Here is a 19,349-nt window from a genome sequence, read left to right as displayed (position 1 = left end):
AATAATCTTCATAAGCCAGAACTAGACCCAATAGTAGAAGAAACTAACCATCATAAAAAAAAAGAAAGTAGAAGAATAATTTAAGAAAGTTATAAGTCAGAAAAAAGAGGAGGAAAGTAAATAAGGAGGTTAATGATAACGATGATGATGATGATGATCATTATGGTCTAAAGCAGAAAAGGAAAGTAAATTATTGTTAGTTTTGATTCTCCACCACTATCTAAAGAATTCAAGAAGCAGATAAAAGTCAAAATTGAAGGTGTGACGCCCCCACTTCTCCCAAGGACGAACCCAAGGGTATCGGCGGGACGCCTGCCCAACTCTTGCCAGGACTCGATACCATTCCAATCCAAACTTAAGGTAAATAACCAAATAATAAAAATAAATTGAACTGAAAAATAAAGTCGCTTCCATATACAAGTGTTCAATCTTACATCACAAGTTTTTAAAATACATCAATTTTTCCAAAATGAACAACTTCTAAAAGTCGTCTAATCAGTACAACCAAAATTCTAACCAAAAGAGTTATCAAGTAGGCTTTCCCATAATTCCTTCCATCTCAACTCCTATTAAGGAAAACAAATCTAACGGGGTGAGCGAATGCTCGTGAGGCCAAGAAAACATGCAAAACACGTAGTTCAAATAACAATATCATTTAAGCGAGAAAGAAAGCTGTGTGACATTCAAGCAATTCACAATTTTCAATTCAACACATTCAATGAAGATATAGGAGTTCTCAAGAGCTAATTTTCACTTGCTTTGCCAAAATTCAATCCAATACCTCCTCGTGAGGACACTCCGTCACCCGGGTAGGTAATTAAGTCCGTAGAACTTCACTTACTCCATTTATGATTCTGAATCGACATGAGAGATACCTCCCACCCGAATCGGTGTGATACATGCTATCGCTCAGGTTATCAATTATACGTTTATGGTTCTGAGTCACATGAGAGGTACCTTCCACCCGAATTGGTGTGATACATACTATCGCTTAGTGGTCGATGAGACATTGCTCCAATCGACTTATACTTTGTTTATGATCCTGAGTCGACATGAGAGGTACCTCCCGCCCAAATTGGTGTGGTACATGTTATCCGCTCAGAGCTCACGAGTTAAACATATTCATGTACAATTACCAATCATTGTTTATGGTTCTGAGTCGACATGAGAGGTACTTCTCACTCAAATCGGCGTGGTACATGCTATCGCTCAGGGAACCGATTTTAGCACTGAAATGATATGAGAGGCACCTCCCACCCGAATCGATGGGGTACATACTTCCGTTCAGCGCTCACGAGTTAAACGTGTTCATGTACAATTACCAATCATATGTATTTAGGTCTTAAGTACCACGTAGTTCAAAGAGAGAGAGGACAAGGGCGTCCCCACGAGTAAAATATGATTTGTCAATAAAATTTACTTCGATCGACGTCGAGTCAACACAAATGTAATTTACAATGGCAACACTTCACTTAATTCACATAGCAATTCACTTCACACAATTCGAATATCTATTCATATAACACAATTCAATTGTAGCATCACTTAGGGAAGAATGAGTGCGATAAAGTACACACTCGTCTCAACAATTCCATAATACTCAATTAACCATTTAAAGCATTTATCAACAATTCATGCACTTGACACTTACCAAATCACAATAAGGGAGTAAGTGCAAAAGATCTTTCATGATCCACTTTGGGATTCTCTTCGAGACCTTCTTGATCGCCTGAAGAAAACGACCAGCAATCACCCTCACCCATTTTCACAAATTCCTTGTTAAATAAGGAAAAATGCACACAATCTTTAAAATTTAAGTCAATATCCTTATAAGAGCTTCACTTTATCGAAAATCAAGATTCAAAAGTGAGGATTTTAAAGTTACTAAAGAAACTCGTATTCCCCACGAAACCGGGTTCAAAACAATATACCGATATCAAGATAAGAAGTCAAGTTCCCAAATTTTCATTTTCTAAGAAATCGGCAAATTTCAGCTTTGCGCGTCAAACTTAGAAAAATCAGATCTTGCACTCAGTAGGTCCAAAGTTGGAAAAATTAGTACCGTTGGAAACTTGGTTCAAAGTACTAAAAGTTCTTAGAAGACACTTTTCCAAGATTCTAAACGGAAGACATTCAAATTTCAGCTCAAAGTGGCTAATATAAGCATACAAGACAGTTTCGATCATATTTTTTGGCAAACTTTGGAAATTCGACAAAATTCACAAAAAGTGAACTAGTCTCTAAAATTCGTAATACAATAAGAGTTCTAAACAAAGTTTCAAACACAATAAGTGTAACTAAATTCGGGGTTTTGAGTGTCAAGATATAGAAGCTCAAAGTTGGTAAATTTTCACTACTAAATAGTAAATTTTCCAGATTTGAAAGTAAACTTTGGGACATCATTTGGGTATCAAAATGGTCTTAGAATAATACCAAATTCGGTACAATTCAACTTGCACAGGAGAACTACTCCTCTATCAAATTTCACATAAAAACTCGTACGGGAAGGTAGTTAACAAAACTATCAAAGTTCAAGAAATTCTCAAAGCAAATCTGTCTTCTTGTTTTCTTTTCCCTTTTCAAACACTTTGCACCATGAAATCAGTCTCATTTTGGTACATTTGTGAAACCAAGGTCCAAGAAACATTTCATAAGAAATTGATAGTTGGTTGACATCAAAATCTCAAAATATAACATCTCACAAACAACTAAACCAGTCGGCCAGCAAAAAGAAGGATTTTCCAGTTTTGTCGCAGTTTGGAATTGAACCATATATCACTCAATACAATTAAAATTGAGAATGGTTGGTGGTGATGGAAACTAGAATCATAAGGCTACATTTCATCAGAACAAATCGTTTTCAAAATCAATTCATAAGTGACAGAAAATAGAGCCACAAAATGCAGCTTCTACCTTTCTCTCAGATAGGCCATTAGAACAGGGCAGCAACTTTGCCGACTCACTATGGCTCACTCATTTGGAACTAGAAAGTGAATTTTATACCGTTGGAAAGCTAAAAATGTCTAGTTTCAAATGCCACAAATGACACTCGATTTCGACGTCTATATGAAGAGATATGATCGTTCAAAGAGTCACTGATCAGGCTATCTGAACACAATTCCAGATTTCTTTACATTTCAAAATTTCAAGTTTTGCTCAACCAATTCAAATGATTTTTGGTAGAAATTTCTACACACCATATACAACATATATACATCAGTTTCACAGTCATTTGAGCATCAAAAATTCGAAATAAAGGCACGGCAATAACAGGACAGATTTCGGCCAGCAGTCCTACGCAATTTCCTTCGATCTTTCCTTCGATTCTCTATCCATAATCATCTTAAACAGCTCAAACCAAGCATTATATCATCGTATCAACCCATACAACCAAGGTGGGAATTCATAGAGCCCACTTTAGCCAATACAATCCAAGTAATAACAACAATAATGAAGCTACAAGCTTCAAAGCCAAGGATAAAACCCATTAAAGCCAAGAATGAAAGATTGGATGGTGTTGGATGGTTACCTCCTAGCTTTAAGAGAAACCAGAAAATTTTGGCACCAAAAGCTCCAAGAAAACCGCTAAGATGAAGTCTTTCTTCTAGCTTAAGCTAATCTCTAAGATATATAGAAGTTGAGTGAAGATTTTGGAGTGAAATTGTGCAAGAATGGAGCAAGAATGATGAAGAACTTTCTCTTCTTCTTCCCTTGAGGGTTTCGGCCAGCCAAGATGAGAGGAGAGAGAAAGTGTGGCTGATGAATGAAGCTTCCTTTGAAAGCTTAAGGGTTTTGTGGTTACAATTTGTACAAAAGTCAACCATAAATAGTGTTCGCGCGCGCACGTTTCGTATCCGTTTTCTCTCGGGTTTATTACACTTGTGCACTAAACCTTCAATGTAATTCCTTTAACGCTATAATTATTCACTCTTAGTAGTCTAGTATTAATTTCTTAAATCTCCACTTAGCCGCTCCGGCTCGATTTATGCAAACTTCTAATTCGCGCGCTATAAAGCGAAATTTAAAAGAAATTTTTGTAACGATAATATAATTAACTAACTCTAGGGTAAATAATTATAAAAATAACTATTTTAAGAATAAAACATGAGTCCTCAAATCTACAAGATCTTGCACTCTCGAATCGAATATTGTCTCAAAAAACGTGTATTCGCTATTTCTCGCTAAACGAGCCGTAAAAAAATTAAATTTGCTAACGGGACGTTTTAAAAATGTAAACGAGACATTGTTTCATGTAAATGGATTTAAAATAGTTGAAATAAATTATTCGAAGAAAACGAGTGAATAAATATTTAAATAAGCCAATGAAATAGAATTAAAGTAAGTAAAAATTTGGGTACTCACATCCTCCTCTCCTTAAAAAGAATTTCGCCCTTGAAATTCACATTTAAGATAATATCATACCCCTTATTTGCTAGGTCCACTAGATCTGCCAAAATTCACACTTTCTATAATTTGCAACAACAATTAAATACTGATTCCTTGTAGGAGTCCAACCTCCAAGTCATAGGGCAAGCGATCACACTTTACTTATACCATTCATGAAACTAGAGTTTATACAGGAATAATTATTAAAATCCCACAGAGGGGAAAAAACTCACTAGGTACCCAACTAGGTCGATCCATTATAACACTGGTAGGTCTAATCTTCTTGTTCATTTCCGACTCATATCCAACACTAGGATCCCATTGAATTACATAAGACCATCCATCAATCTTTCCTTCTGTGATCCCTCATCTTTCTCAGGAGTGCGGGGTTGCCTAAACCCACGCCCACGACCCTTGTCGCTTCTACAGCTGTTCATAGTCTTAAATATGTCTAAATGCAAAATAAAACAATTATGCGAGGGAACACTTTAAAAAACAAAAGACAACATGAAAAATATTTGAAATAAAAATAACTAGCATATATTAACATTTCAAGATTTGTAAAATTAGCAAGTCACGGGGCATTTACAAAAATATGGCATACAGGTGTCATAAAAGTGCAATCAGTCATGCACGTCAAAAGTAAGTTCAAGTGCTTCAAAAGTAGGCCACACAGTTAAACAAAATACAATGGCCTTTGCACTAGCATCACCCTAACTATTTCTAGCTACAAAAGTCAAAAGAGAGTTATCACTCTAGTCTAATCCACTGTAGGACTATCAGGCAGAACCTCCTCCTCAGGATCCTCCTCCGTATCCACCTCGAAAAGCTTCTCCTCATTGTCCTCCTGAACTGGACTCTGCACGACCTCCATTACCTCATCAATCAGCATAGTAGCATCGGCCAAGATCCCGGAAGCCCAATCACGGATCTTCTCGCCTATCCTAGTAAGTCGAGCTCTACCTCTCTGAAACTCATCACGAGCGGCCTCAACCCTAGCCACCTCGTCCACTAATGTCCCCTCCAACTCTGCAATCCTGTTACCCTGAGCGTTCACCATAAGGTTTAGCTCCTCCACCTCCTGAAGTAGAGCTCTGTTGGTATTCACCAACTGGTGACGCTCATTATCAATAGCAAATACGAGATCATTCGAGTAGGTGTATGTCTCCCTACAGAGACATCGAGGAAATCTAGTAGAAGGTGAGTAACGCACACGAGCTCCTCCACCCTGTGCTCGATACTAAATAGACCTAAGGGCCTCCACGTGGCTATTAGCCTGACCATTACCATTAGCAGTAGGTTCCCCATTTTCATTCTCCATCCCTGCAAAATAACCACAATTTCCGGGTTAGAATTTAGAGTTACTAACTCGCTCAAGTATTACTTAGGGTATAATTAAGATATCTCATTCCTATTCTTAGAGGTAAAGTCTCTAGTATATCTCCAAAATAGATCTCTAATCTGGTCTCTTTACCACCAATGCCATTTAAGAAACTCTCGAGTACCAATTATCTTTAACCACTGAAATACAATAGGTTAATGTTCAAGTGAATCCCACGGTCCGGTATCCTAAACTTTTAGCCTAAGATAGACTACAAAGATCTGAAACCTAAGCTTTGATACCAACTGTGACGCCCCCACTTCTCTCAAGGGCAAACCCCAGGGTATCGGCGGGACGCTTGCCCAACTCTCGCCAGGACTCGATACCATTCCAATCCAAACTTAAGGTAAATAACCAAATAATGAAAAAAAATCGAACTGAAAAACAAAGTCGCTTCCATACACAAGTGTTCAATCTTACATCACAAGTTTTCAAAATACATCAATGTTTTCAAAATGTACAACTTCCAAAAGTCGTCTAATCAGTACAACCAAAATTCTAATCAAAAGAGCCATCAAGTAGGTTTTTCCATAATTCCTTCCATCTCAACTCCTATTAAGGAAAACAAATCTAACGGGGTGAGCGAATGCTCGTGAGACCAAGAAAACATGCAAAACACTTAGTTCAAATAACAATATCATTTAAGCGAGAAAGAAAGCTGTGACATTCAAGCAATTCATAATTTTCAATTCAACATATTCAATGAGGATACAGGAGCTCTCAAGAGCTAATTTCTACTTGCTTTGCCAAAATTCAATCCAATACCTTCTCGTGATGACATTCCGTCACCCGGGTAGATAATTAAATCCATAGAACTTCACTTACTTCATTTATGGTTCTAAGTCGACATGAGAGGTACCTCTCACCCGAATTGGTGTGGTACATGCTATCGCTTAGGGAATCGATTATACGTTTATGGTTCTGAGTCGACATCAGAGGTACCTCCCACTCGAATCGATGTGGTACATACTATCACACAGAGAATCGATTATTTGTTTAGGATTTTGAGTCTACATGAGAGATACCTCCCACCCGAATCGGTGTGGTACATACTATCGTTTCGAGAACCAATTATAGCACTGAGACAGTATGAGAGGTATCTCCCACCCAAAATGGTGTGGTACATGCTATCTACTCAAAGCTCACAAATTAAACATATTCATGTATAATTACTAATCATTGTTTATGGTTCTCAGTCGACATGAGAGGTACCTCCCACCCGAATCGGTGTGGTACATGCTATCGCTCATGAAACCGATTTTAGCACTGAAATGGTATGAGAGGCACCTCCCACCCGAATCGGTGTGGTACATGCCTCCGCTCAGTGCTCACGAGTTAAACATGTTCATGTACAATTACCAATCATATGTATTCAGGTCTTAAGTACCACGTAGTTTAAAAATTGAGAGGACAAGGGCGTCCCCACGAGTAAAATATGATTTGTCGATAAGATTTATTTCGATCGACGTCAAGTCAACACAAATGTAATTTGCAATGGCAACACTTCACTTAATTCACATAGCAATTCACTTCACACAATTGGAATATCAATTCACATAGCACAATTCAATTGTAGTATCACTTAAGGGAGAATGAGTACGATTAAGGACACTCGTCTCAACAATTTCATAATACTCAATTAAACATTTAAAGCATTTATCAACAATTCACGTACTTGACACTCACCAAATCACAATAAGGGAGTAAGTGCAAAAGATCTTTTATGATCCGCTTCGGGATTCTTTTCGAAACCTTCTTGATCACCTAAAGAAAACGACCAACAATCACCCTCACCCATTTTCACAAATTCCTTTTAAATAAGGAAGAATGCACACACTCTTTAAAATTCAAGTCAATGTACTTATAAGAGCTTCACTTTATCGAAAATCAAGATTCAAAAGTGAGGATTTTAAAGTTACTAAAGAAACTAGTATTCCCCACAAAATCGGGTTCAAAACAATATACCAATATCAAGATAAGAAGTCAAGTTCCCAAATTTTCATTTTCTAAGAAATCGGCAAATTTCAGTTTTGCGCGTCAAATTTAGAAAAATCAGATCTTGCACTCTATAGGTCCAAAATTAGAAAAATTAGTACCGTTGGAAACTTGGTTCAAAGTACTAAAAGTTCCTAGAAGACACTTTTCCAAAATTCTAAATGGAAGACATTCAAATTTCATCTCAAAGTGGTTGATATAAGCATACAAGACAGTTTCGGTCATGTTTTTTGGCAAACTTTGGAAATTCGGAAAAATTCACAAAAAGTGAACTAACCTCTGAAATTCGTAATACAATAAGAGTTTTAAACAAAGTTTCAAACACGACAAGCGGAACTAAATTCAGGGTTTTGAGCGTCAAGATATAGAATCTCAAATTTGGTAAATTTTCACTACTAAACAGTGAATTTTCCAGATTTGAAAGTAAACTTTGGGACATCATTTGGATATCAAAATGATCTTATAATAACACCAAATTTGGTAAAATTCAACTTCCATAGGAGGAATACTCCTTTATCAAATTTCACATAAAAACTCGTACGGGAAGGTAGTTAACAAAACTACCAAAGTTCAAGAAATTCCCAAAGCAAATCTGTCTTCTTGTTTTCTTTTCCCTTTTCAAACACTTTGCACCATGAAATCAATTCCATTTTGGTTCATTTGAGAAACCAAGGTCCAAGAAATATTTTATAAGCAATTGATAGTTGGTTGACATCAAAATTTCAAAATAAAACATCTCACAAACAACTAAACCAGTCGGCCAGCAAAAAGAAGGGTTTTCCAGTTTTGTCGCAGTTTGGAAATTGAACCATATCTCACTCAATACAACTTGGAATTGAGAATGGTTGGTGTTGTTGGAAATTAGAATCATAATGCTACATTTTATCAGAACAAATCATTTTCAAAATCAATTCATAACTGAGAGAAAATAGAGCCACAAAATGCAGCTTCTACCTTTCTCTCGGATAGGCCATCAGAACAGGGTAGCAACTTTGCTGACTCACTACGGCTCACTCATTTTGAACTAGAAAGTGAATTGTGTACTGTTGGAATGCTACAAATGTCTAGTTTCAAATGATGCAAACGGCACTCGATTTTGTCCTCTGTACAAAGAGATATGTTCGTTCAAAGAGATGCTATTCAAGCTGCCTAAACACAATTCCAGATTTCTTTACATTTCGAAATTTCAAGTTTTGCTCAACCAATTCAAATAATTTTTGGTAGAAACTTTCTACACACCATATACAACATATATACATCAGTTTCACAGTCATTTGAGCATCAGAAATTTGAAATAAAGGCACGGCAATAACAGGATAGATTTCGGCCAGCAGTCCTACGCAATTTCCTTTGATCTTTCCTTCGATTCTCTATCCATAATCATCTTAAACAACTCAAACCAAGCATTATATCATCGTATCAGCCCATACAACCAAGGTGGAAATTCATAGAGCCCACTTTAGCCAATCCAATCCAAGTAATAACAACAATAATGAAGCTACAAGCTTCAAAGCCAAGGATAAAACCCATTAAAGCCAAGAATGCAAGATTGGATGGTGTTGGATTGTTATCTCCTAGTTTTATGAGAAACCAGAAATTTTTGCCACCAAAGGCTCCAAGATAAAGTCTTTCTTCTAGCTTAAGCTAATCTCCAAGATATATGGAAGTTGAGTGAAGATTTTGGAGTGAAATTGTGCAAGAATGGAGCAAGAATGATGAAGAGCTTTCTCTTCTTCTTCCCTTGAGGGTTTCGGCCAGCCAAGATGAGAGGAGAGAGAGAGTGTGGCTGATGAAAGAAGCTTCCTTTGGAAGCTTAAGGGTTTTGTGGTTATAATTTGTACAAAAGTCAACCATAAATAGTGTTCGAGCGCGCGCGTTTCTTATCCATTTTCTCTCGGGTTTATTACACTTGTGCACTAAACCTCTAATGGAATTCCTTTAACATTATAATTATTCACTCTTAATAGTCTAGTATTAATTTCTTAAATCTCCACTTAGCCGCTCCAGCTCGATTTACGCGAACTTCCAATTCGCGCGCGATAAAGCGAAACTTAAAAGAAATTCTTGTAACGATAATATAATTAACTAACTCTAGGGTAATTAATGATAAAAATAACTATTTTAAGAATAAACATGAGTCCTTAAATCTCCAAGACCATTGCACTCTCGAATCGAATATTGTCTCAAAAAACGTGTATTCGCTATTTCTCGCTAAACGAGCCGTAGAAAAATTAAATTTGCTAACGAGACATTTTATGAATGTAAACGAGACATTGTTTCGTATAAATAAATTTAAAATGATTGAAATAAATTATTCAGAGAAAACGGATGAATAAATATTTAAATAAGCCAGTGAAATAGAATTAAAGTAAGTAAAAATTTGGGTCCTCGCAGAAGATGGGATAGTAGGCAAAGAGATCAAAGTGATAGAAAAGACTCTAACCAGAACTTATTTTCAAATCTAGCAAAATCGATTTTCCATTCTAATAAGCCAAATGAAAGAGGAATTTCTTCTCTTTGAAAAACCAGAATTCCTTAAAAAGTCTACCCTTGATAGAGTGCATTGTACGACAATGAAGGTAAATATTATTGAGCCATTAGAAAAGTACAAAATTGAGTATGGGTAGGTGTGAGATGAAGAAGAAATTTGACAAGGCCAATGCATCTTATGTGTTAAAGAGAGACTGAAGATAAGTTTTGACAGAGAACTAGCTCCAAGAAAGCCAAATAGTGTAGTCATTGGCTATTAGGATTGATATAGATGAAGAGCTTTGTTTAGCTTTTATTGTAGTTAGATCAAAAAATATAGAAGAAAGGACTAAAGGTACTGATGATGGCAATGAAATCCATGTTCCTGTTTCATGTTTTTGGTGTTGATCATTACAATGATGAATCAGAATCCAAAACATCATTATTAGGAAAAAAAAGATAGTGAAGTTGAAGGCAAGGCATCATTATCAGGAGTAGCTAATGAACAATCTAAATATGAATATCAATGAATTAGATTTTAGGGTGAAAAGGTCCAATAGCACCCAACAAGCATATACAACTAAAGTTATAGAATGAAATTTTGATAGAACGTCATTTGTAAGTTGCATCAGGTAGAAGGATAATAGATAGTACAAGTACATTGAGAAAATTATTAGAGAATTTTTAAGTATAACCAATAACACTTTTCAAGGGTATCCACCTACGATTTAAAACTCCCATGAAATTCAAATTGTTCAAAATCCTACATTTCTACTAAAATATTGAATAATATCACACAAAGGTTATGATAATTAGCTTAGCTTACCTAGTCCCTTCATCCCAACCCTGGTTCATTTTATTAGGTATATTCACACAAAACATATTCAAGAAGTTATAATATCTAACTTTCCTAAGAAAAATACCTACTGATATAAGTCATAATTACTATCCTAATTGACAAGTATAGTTGACAAACTACCCAAACTTCTCAAATCTGACAATTTTTTTGTATTCAACCACTAAGATGAATAAAGTCAATTCATACTAAGGTTAGCCACCGAAAGTGTAAATCAACTCAATCACTATTCTTGCCAAACATACCAACTAGATTCCATAAACCACATCAAATATTCATTCATACTCCTAAAGAAAGATCCACACTTGAACTCTGATACAACTAAAATGTTATGTTCCGTATTCAAGATATGATACTGCCATACCCTGTGGCTAACCTACAAGGTACACAACAACAAAACTGCACTATTTTAAAATTCATCAAATATCAACAATGATCCATAAAAATAATGAACCTTGTATTCTTCGCAACTAAAAGAAAATGCAAACTTAAAATTTCAACCCCAAGAATCAAACCTGATACAAAAAAAAATGAGTCTACATTGAACATCGCCTTACAAAGCAAGGAACTCAATGATTAAACTACAACATCTTCTTCCTTCATATTAATCACACTCTAGCAACCATCATTCCCTGTAATGCCTCATGCAATTGCTATAATTTCTACAAAATGTCAATAAGTGGGATAAGTTATAACTTACTCAATAAGTAGCACATGTATATCTTTATTGGCTTGAGCATGTTAGTATACATTATACAGTTCAAATATTCACTCATACATATGCATAATATCACAATCCAATTGCATATCATAAGTACAATGTCTAGGTTTATATTGAGTTCAAGATACAAAATTAACCATTGACCCTGAATATCCAATTGTTAACTTGACTGATTAACACGGTTCATAATACTAACTACAACATAGTTAGCCCGTTTGATAATGCTAACTACAACATGGTTAATCCATTTCAAAGAAATGTAAGGAACTAGTCTCATCAAAAGTCACCTTATACAAAAGCTTGACAATTTAAAAACTATTCCTTCTTAATTGAAAACAATTATATAATTATAGTACATCAATAACATATACATGCTCATGTCACTTTTATACATATATAAAATAGCTTTCATAGTCAAAATAGTTTAGATAAATGCATTTTCAAAAGATAAAGAATATACACACCCCTTATTTTCACCTAGCGAGCTAACATCTAGTTCAACTTTGAACTGTCCTAATAGAATTTACCTAGACATAAACAAGGTACTTAATTAAATTCTGAAAACTCTTATCCATACTAATTTATCATAACATAGACGCTTAACACTATTCCTAACTAATACCCTATAGTAAACATCATCATCCCACACTAGTAGAACACAAGGGTCAAATTTAAAGGTTCACCAATATTTGTGGTTAAGGAATTAGGACGATCTCTTAATATTTACTTAAAGCTCTCTTAAGTCTAGTTTCTAATGTAGTAAGCAACTCTCAATTCCGAGTTCTCTATACCAAGATATGCCTAGAACACTGAAGTGCGATAATGCTATGAACCGAATCCAACTCGAAGACCTTGCTAGATCTAACCACAAATCCTACCACGAATTTGAGGCAGAATGAAGTTTCAAGTTTGGGTCTTAAGTTTCATTTCTATCTTAAATCATCTCTCAACTTACATAGTCATCAAAATCCATAATCTGTATCTCTGACAATCATATTATACATAACAACTTCCAAGCAAGGTATTAAATCCAAATCATGTGATTGCTATCAAGATTATCCATCTTTATTTCGAGGCAAATGCTAAACCCATATACAAGTAAAGACCAAAAGCAACTCCAACCACCACGATCAAGAAATCTAAATCAAAGATTTGAACCAAAATAACCCAATCACTATAACAAAAAAAAACCCAAACTCAAGTTCAAAATCATAAGAAATTACCTTAATTGGCAAAATGGAATCTTCTAACTTTCTACTTCTTGCTTGATCTTGATTTGCCAAAAACCCATCTTGATGCAAGGAAATATAGAAGAGATAAGAGAGTGTTTTTGATGAAAGGGGAGGACAAAAGAAGGAAGAGAAGAAAAAGTGTTTTGGTAATGACGAATAGTAAAAATCCACTGCTACTATAGTTATCTAAAATTTACATATTTACACGCTAACCACTCAAATTTTTCAGATCTTTTATATTCTACCACAAAGTTTTATTTCTTCACAAAATTCCCTCACTAAGAGACACTGGTATCAAATGCTTGTGGTCCTTTTTAGGGTATTCATGCACTATTTTTTTAGAATAGATGAGATGCTAATAGTTGTATCCTTTATTGGGAACTATGATTTATTTTTTCATTTTCTTATATTACTTGCTATTATTAGCTATTCTTGGGGTTATTGAGTTGTCCAAATTCAGAAAAATGTATATGTATATGCATTTGGTCGAGGCTTTTGTGTTGTGACAGGAAAAATTATCAATAAACGGAGAAGACTATATCAAAATATTTTTTTTCTAAAAGTCCGTTCATTTTGCTTTGTCATTCAAATAGCAGCCATGCTTGGATGAAATGATATTCTTCTCATTTTGGGTGTTGTATTGTTGGTCATGATATATAGAGGTTCGTTAGATAACTTATTTGTTAAGAAATCATTGATCCTCACTTTCCTTGACAAGTGAATGATTTACATAATTAAGTGAATTATTTTGCGTATGTTTTAGTGTCTTTTGTAACGTTTTATAGTTTTTTTAACTAGGGTTTACATATATGCATGAACGTGAGGTTTGTTATTACATGTAAACTTTAGCAGATTAGTTGGAATTTTCCATGCATTTTAGGTACTTGAAACATATGTATCATTAAATAGAAGAATTGATGATAATTTACATTGATCATAGAATGCAAGTGCATGGAATCAAGTCAAATTGCATAAAAAGTGGATGGACAAGTAAAAGAAACTAAGAATGAAGTCAGGACCGACTCCAAATAAACATGGCTGGCTTCAAATTGAACACTACTGGTTGCAAGACTAGTTGAGATGAAGATGGAGCAGAAACTAAGGATTCAAGGCCGGTTAGAAGCCAATACCGCCAGTTCAAATTAGACCATTGCCGGTTCTATGGTCGGCTAAGATGTCAGTTAGAGCTGTTAAACGAGCCGAGTCGAGCTCGAGCATAGGACAATCGAGCTCGACTCGAACCTCTAATCGAGCTAGCTCGAGCTCGCTCGATTAGTAATTCGAGCTTCACAAGGCGTTCGAGATCGACTCGATATACTGGTAGAAAACTCGAGTTCGGGCTAGAACTCGAGTTTGAAATCAAGCCGAGCTCGCGAAAAACTCGAGCCGAGTTTTTCAAGCTCGAAGCTCGAGCTCGAGCTCGTTTACGGGAGACAACATATCAGGTCCTGGCACACTCATATTTAGCCTGACAAAAGAAGATAAACATTCCCTGATTTATCATCTTCAATTCGTCAAGCCATGCCAAATGACAATATAAGGCAGAATCTAATACTTCAGCAAGCTCGAATATAAAAAGCCAGAACCTAATAATTATGGAGTTAAAAAGAAGTTAAAACTACAGCAATAACCATCAAATGGAGAAACAAAATGTCCAAACTCGGATTACAATGTCCAAACCAGATCAGATTACAACATATCAGTGACCAAAATGTCCAAAACAGATCAGATAACAACATTTCCAAAGGACCAACTCCTCCATCTCCATCTACTTGCTGTCCTCCTTCATTACCATCATCTTCTATCATTTCTATCTCTTCTTCACTCATCTCATCGGCTCTTTCTTCATTGTAGTTCAATTGTTCCACGTCTTCAATATTTTGCTCCATCACAAGACTTGATGATGAACCTTGAAATGAGTTGAGTGGAGAGCTGTACATTCCTTAATCAAAACACATTTAATAACCAATACAAATTTTGATTAGCCAAAACAGAAATTTAGAATAACATTTCTAAGAAATAAGATACAAAAGTAATAAAACAGATTCCAAGAAATAATGCCCACTTCAAGCCAATTTTAACATTTCTTTAACTTGTTCCTATCTCCTATCTCAATTCTCAAGCTTACATTCAGATGAATGAAATAACAGAGAAAAGCTCTTAAAAACTCTTAAAATGGCAATCCAAACAAGGGACAGTGATGAATTACGGGGAAATACTGAATCCATAGTTCCAATTTGTTTGTGCATGCAGACAGTGATGAAAGGACAGTATAGTGGCATTTCCAATAAATTAAATACGAATAGTGTCATCTGAAGATAGTACACAATTCACATGCGCTCTAGTGGTCTGACTGTAGCCAACCATCTCGAATGAAACTCAACCAGATCATCAGAAATCGAAAAGCAAAGCAGTTTATTACTAAACTAAGGAAACAGGAAAAACAAAAGATGAGCATGGGCAATGAAAGTGGAAGCTAAAGTTGGAATCTCTTTTGATACAAAAGTATAACATACTGATGTGACATGAAGAGATGAGAACTCTTTAAAATCAAAATTTTCATGATTTGGTGCATAACAAGTCCTGGCTTAATGGATGGCTTTGAATATATGAATCAATTTAAAGATGGCAGCTTTCCTAAGTGCTTTGCCAAGGAAAAACATAGTGGGAATTGACTTTGAATGCAAACAACTAACGTTAAGATGCAATTGTCAACTTAATCTGCTATTGAAGTAATATATATGCATGTACTACCTACATGTGTAAGCAGATTTTTGCTAATTACTAACTTCAAATTACGTAAATTAATTGCTATTTAGTAAGCAAAAGTGCATCTATCTTGCTAACTGCCTAGAAATATCCTGCAAATACCTCAGATGACATTTAATGATCACAAGGGATCAATTACGTACCATGGTTTTTAAACATAGGAAATAATCTGCCTGATTTATTTTCAGAGAAACAAATATTTACCATAATTCATTTTTCAAATTGAAATGGGAAGTCAGTCTACTTCTTTTGATTGGAAAGCATACATAGAAGGTAGTGTACGTGAATGGTTGGTTGCTCAAAATTGATAACAAAAGCACTTATTACATACTCAACCACCTTTCTAATTCATTGATTTTTTTTTGTTGGGTATATGGAGCCATATATAGATCCTAAATTCATTTAATTCCCGCAGGTTAGCTCAGAGCTGTATGGGGACAACTATCCAAGATTTTTTACATATTGGACAGTAAGTGTCTAAGTGGCAGTGGCATTAATTATTGCCATTCATTCATCTTCTTTAAGGAACTTATGATTAATCGTAATTAACTTGACCAAATTCATCAAGCTAATTCAATGAATGATGTACAGAGCGATGCATATCAAGCCATAGGTTGTTATAATTTGCTATGCTCAGGCTTTGTCCAGACCAATAATCGAATAGCAATCGGAGCTGCAATTTCTCCCACGTCTTCATATAATGGTCCCAGTATATGTATATATATATATTATATATATATATATATATATATACTACTAAATTTGCTAGCTAATTGAAAAGAAAAGAAAAAAAAAGAAGTGATTAAAAAAGGAATTAAGTAGACGGAAATCAGAGGAACTGGTATCAATTAAACACACATCTCTTACCACAAAAAGAAAAACTAATTAAACATACTTGTTGGTATCTTTTGAAAAGAAGACGATTTGGATATGCCAACCTATGATCAAGAAATTGCAAAAATTGAGAAGAAATGGTTACCAGAATGCAGCGAATCGGGATATGGTAGAGGCCCCTGGCTCTACCGAGGTGGCTCCGTATGGCTGCGGCTGCGGGTGTGGAACGGGAAAAAAGTTGGCAGAAAAAGGAAAGAAAATTCAGGATAGCGCCTGGCGGTGAGAATGGAGGGTGCAGGCGTGCGATTGCGGCTGCCGGATGCGGCGTGAGAATGGTGGCTGCGGGGTGAGAATGGAGGCTGCTGGGTGAGGCGTGAGAATGGAGGCTGCGGGGTGCGGCTGGAGGGTGACGGCTGTGGGACGGGAAAATGTAAGACCAAAAGAGGAAAGAAAATTAGGTCTACAGACGGAGACGGGAGATGACTTACGTTAGAGTACCACATATACATTGAAATAACGAAAATGCCCCTACCCTTCGAGCCTAACGAGCTTAAACGAGCCGAGCATAGCTCGGCTCGTGTATTAAACAAGTACTGAGTAGAGCTCGAGCTCAGATCGTTTGTCTCTCTTAACGAGCCGAGCCAAACTCTTATCGAGCCGGGTCGAGCTCGGCTCACGAGCTGTCCGGTTCGATTAACAGCTCTAATGTCAGTCTAAACAAGACTTGATTTTTCTAGAGTTTCTTGAGCATGAAGAATCTACCTTTTGGCCGCCTCCAACCTTCTTATAAATATGTGATGATCCAAAACTTGGAGGGCATAATTGGAGAAAAGAAAAAGAGAGGCAATCCTAGTTCTTCTTCTAGCAAACCCTAGCCAATTTCTCTTGCTTTCAAGAAGGTTGAGAAAGATACAAGGAGACAATAACTTGATGGTTGATTGAAGATTTGATGGAAGGATGTTCATGACTAGGGGTGTCAACGAATCGAATCGAGCTCGAATACTAGTTTGATCGAGTTCGAGTTCGACAAAGTGCTTAAGGCTCGAGATCGAGCTCGAGATCGACGAATATTAATTTTACATGCTTGAATTCGATTCGTAAGGAATTCGTGAGGATCGAGTTCGTGTTCGAAATTGCTCGAGCGGTCGAGCTTGAGCTCGAGCGATCGAGCTCGAATTCGAAATTGCTCGAATCGTGATCGAGCTCGAGCTCGAACTCGAGCATCCGAGCTCGAGCTCGAGCTCGAAGGTCCATTAAAAAGGCAGTTAACATCTCTTGATACTCCACTAAGGTTCAGTTATTTAGCCCAAAAAAGGCCACGAAATCAAGAAAGAAAATAAAACCCCTACAATGGTATGGTTTGTACATAACAAGGTGCTATTTTAAGCAAGATACAAAGGAGGCAACTATGGGGGGATCCCAGGATACACAAGTTTGCCAGTGAAATGAACGCTAGCAATATCTTTTTTGGCCTTGACATTTGTTACATGTTAAGGCTAAAATCATACATCTAATGCCTGGACACAGAACACAAATAAGTAAGTCTGCAATATCCTTAAGCAGAATTTGTCCTTCATTCATACATAATTCCAAGTTGTCAAACTTGTCAAACTATCAAAAAATTTAGCAGCCTAATGCCAAGTTGTCAACCAATATCCAAATTCATCCATACATATTTTAACATCAAAACCAGCATCCAAATTCAAAGATAAGTTAGCCAACCAACATCCACCAAGTCACACAAATAGAAACAACAAAGACAAAGTGTCAACAACTCAACATTCAAGTGAATGTCTTCAACAGGCAATGTCAATTGTCAAGAAATAACCATACTTAAAAAAGTGAAACAAATTTTACAATTAAAGCAGTAAAACAACAACTTCTTGTCCATTCCACAATAATCCTTTCCAACTTTCCAATTTCAACTGCAGGCCCTATCAAAAAAAATAATTTAAGTAATAAAATAGTAGTTGTAAAATGTAAAACAAGATATTTGAAGAGGAATCGAAGTGTTAAACACAAACAATGTACCTTTCCAATTATCACATTCATTTTATGGGAAGTAGAATCTCTTTTGCTGCCTTCAATTTCTGCAAAATAATAATAACAGTAACAATAACAATAAATAATAAACTAATTTTGTTTCAATAACATGAATTTGAAATAAACTTACTTTTATCTTTTTTTTCACTCCATGAATGTTTCGGCACCAATCTCCGGCACACATAAGCATTTCTACAGTTTCAGGAGCTAGTGAGGCTCTATAAGAGTCAATTACTCTTGTTCCAGCGCTAAATGTAGCCTCAGAAGCAACTGTAGTAATAGGAATGGCAAGGATATCGGCTGCCATCTTGGATAAAATTGGGAATGTGAGCTTGCTATTCTTCCACCAATTCAAACAATCAAATTCATGTCGCGGCATACTTGAATCAATCTTGATTGGACCATTTTCCAAATATATGAGTAATTCAAATTCTTGAGGCGCTCCAGTTTGATATTCCCTCACATACTCATCAAAATCATCCCAACCCGAACCAGAAGCACTGCTTTCAGAAACACTACTTGAAGAAACCTGAGAATCCTTTTTATTTCCACCCTCACGAAGTTCATTTGCTTGCAAATATTCATTGTATAATTCAAAGACAGCATTTCTAACCTTTTCAATATTTTGCTGAGCTTCACTAGGGGAAAAAAGTTTAGGAAAGC

At 35.9% G+C, this 19,349-nt stretch overlaps 3 long non-coding RNA genes across 4 annotated transcripts; all 3 read right to left on the bottom strand.

Annotated features, from left to right (window-relative positions):
- Window positions 1–386: 386 nt before the first annotated feature.
- Window positions 387–13,175, bottom strand: LOC140009273 (uncharacterized). Its single transcript, XR_011816687.1, has 2 exons — window positions 13,032–13,175; window positions 387–566 (listed from the first exon to the last, which is right to left on the bottom strand). It is a non-coding gene; the product is annotated as an uncharacterized lncRNA (long non-coding RNA).
- Window positions 13,176–14,649: 1,474 nt separating this feature from the next.
- LOC140021433 (uncharacterized) lies at window positions 14,650–17,095 on the bottom strand. Its single transcript, XR_011825167.1, has 2 exons — window positions 16,789–17,095; window positions 14,650–14,982 (listed from the first exon to the last, which is right to left on the bottom strand). It is a non-coding gene; the product is annotated as an uncharacterized lncRNA (long non-coding RNA).
- A 1,297-nt stretch (window positions 17,096–18,392) lies between these two features.
- LOC113689067 (uncharacterized) lies at window positions 18,393–19,019 on the bottom strand. Of its 2 annotated transcripts, none has more exons than XR_003448167.2 (3): window positions 18,817–19,019; window positions 18,675–18,733; window positions 18,393–18,577 (listed from the first exon to the last, which is right to left on the bottom strand). It is a non-coding gene; the product is annotated as an uncharacterized lncRNA (long non-coding RNA). The 2 variants fall into 2 exon arrangements; XR_011825166.1 differs by having other exon boundaries at window positions 18,393–18,568.
- Window positions 19,020–19,349: the final 330 nt, after the last annotated feature.

The sequence above is a fragment of the Coffea arabica genome, chromosome 1e (assembly GCF_036785885.1).
Source record: "Coffea arabica cultivar ET-39 chromosome 1e, Coffea Arabica ET-39 HiFi, whole genome shotgun sequence".
Classification (NCBI taxonomy): Eukaryota; Viridiplantae; Streptophyta; class Magnoliopsida; order Gentianales; family Rubiaceae; genus Coffea; species Coffea arabica.
The sequence above is the reverse complement of the archived record's forward strand: the minus strand, read 5'-3'. Positions and strand labels throughout refer to the sequence as shown.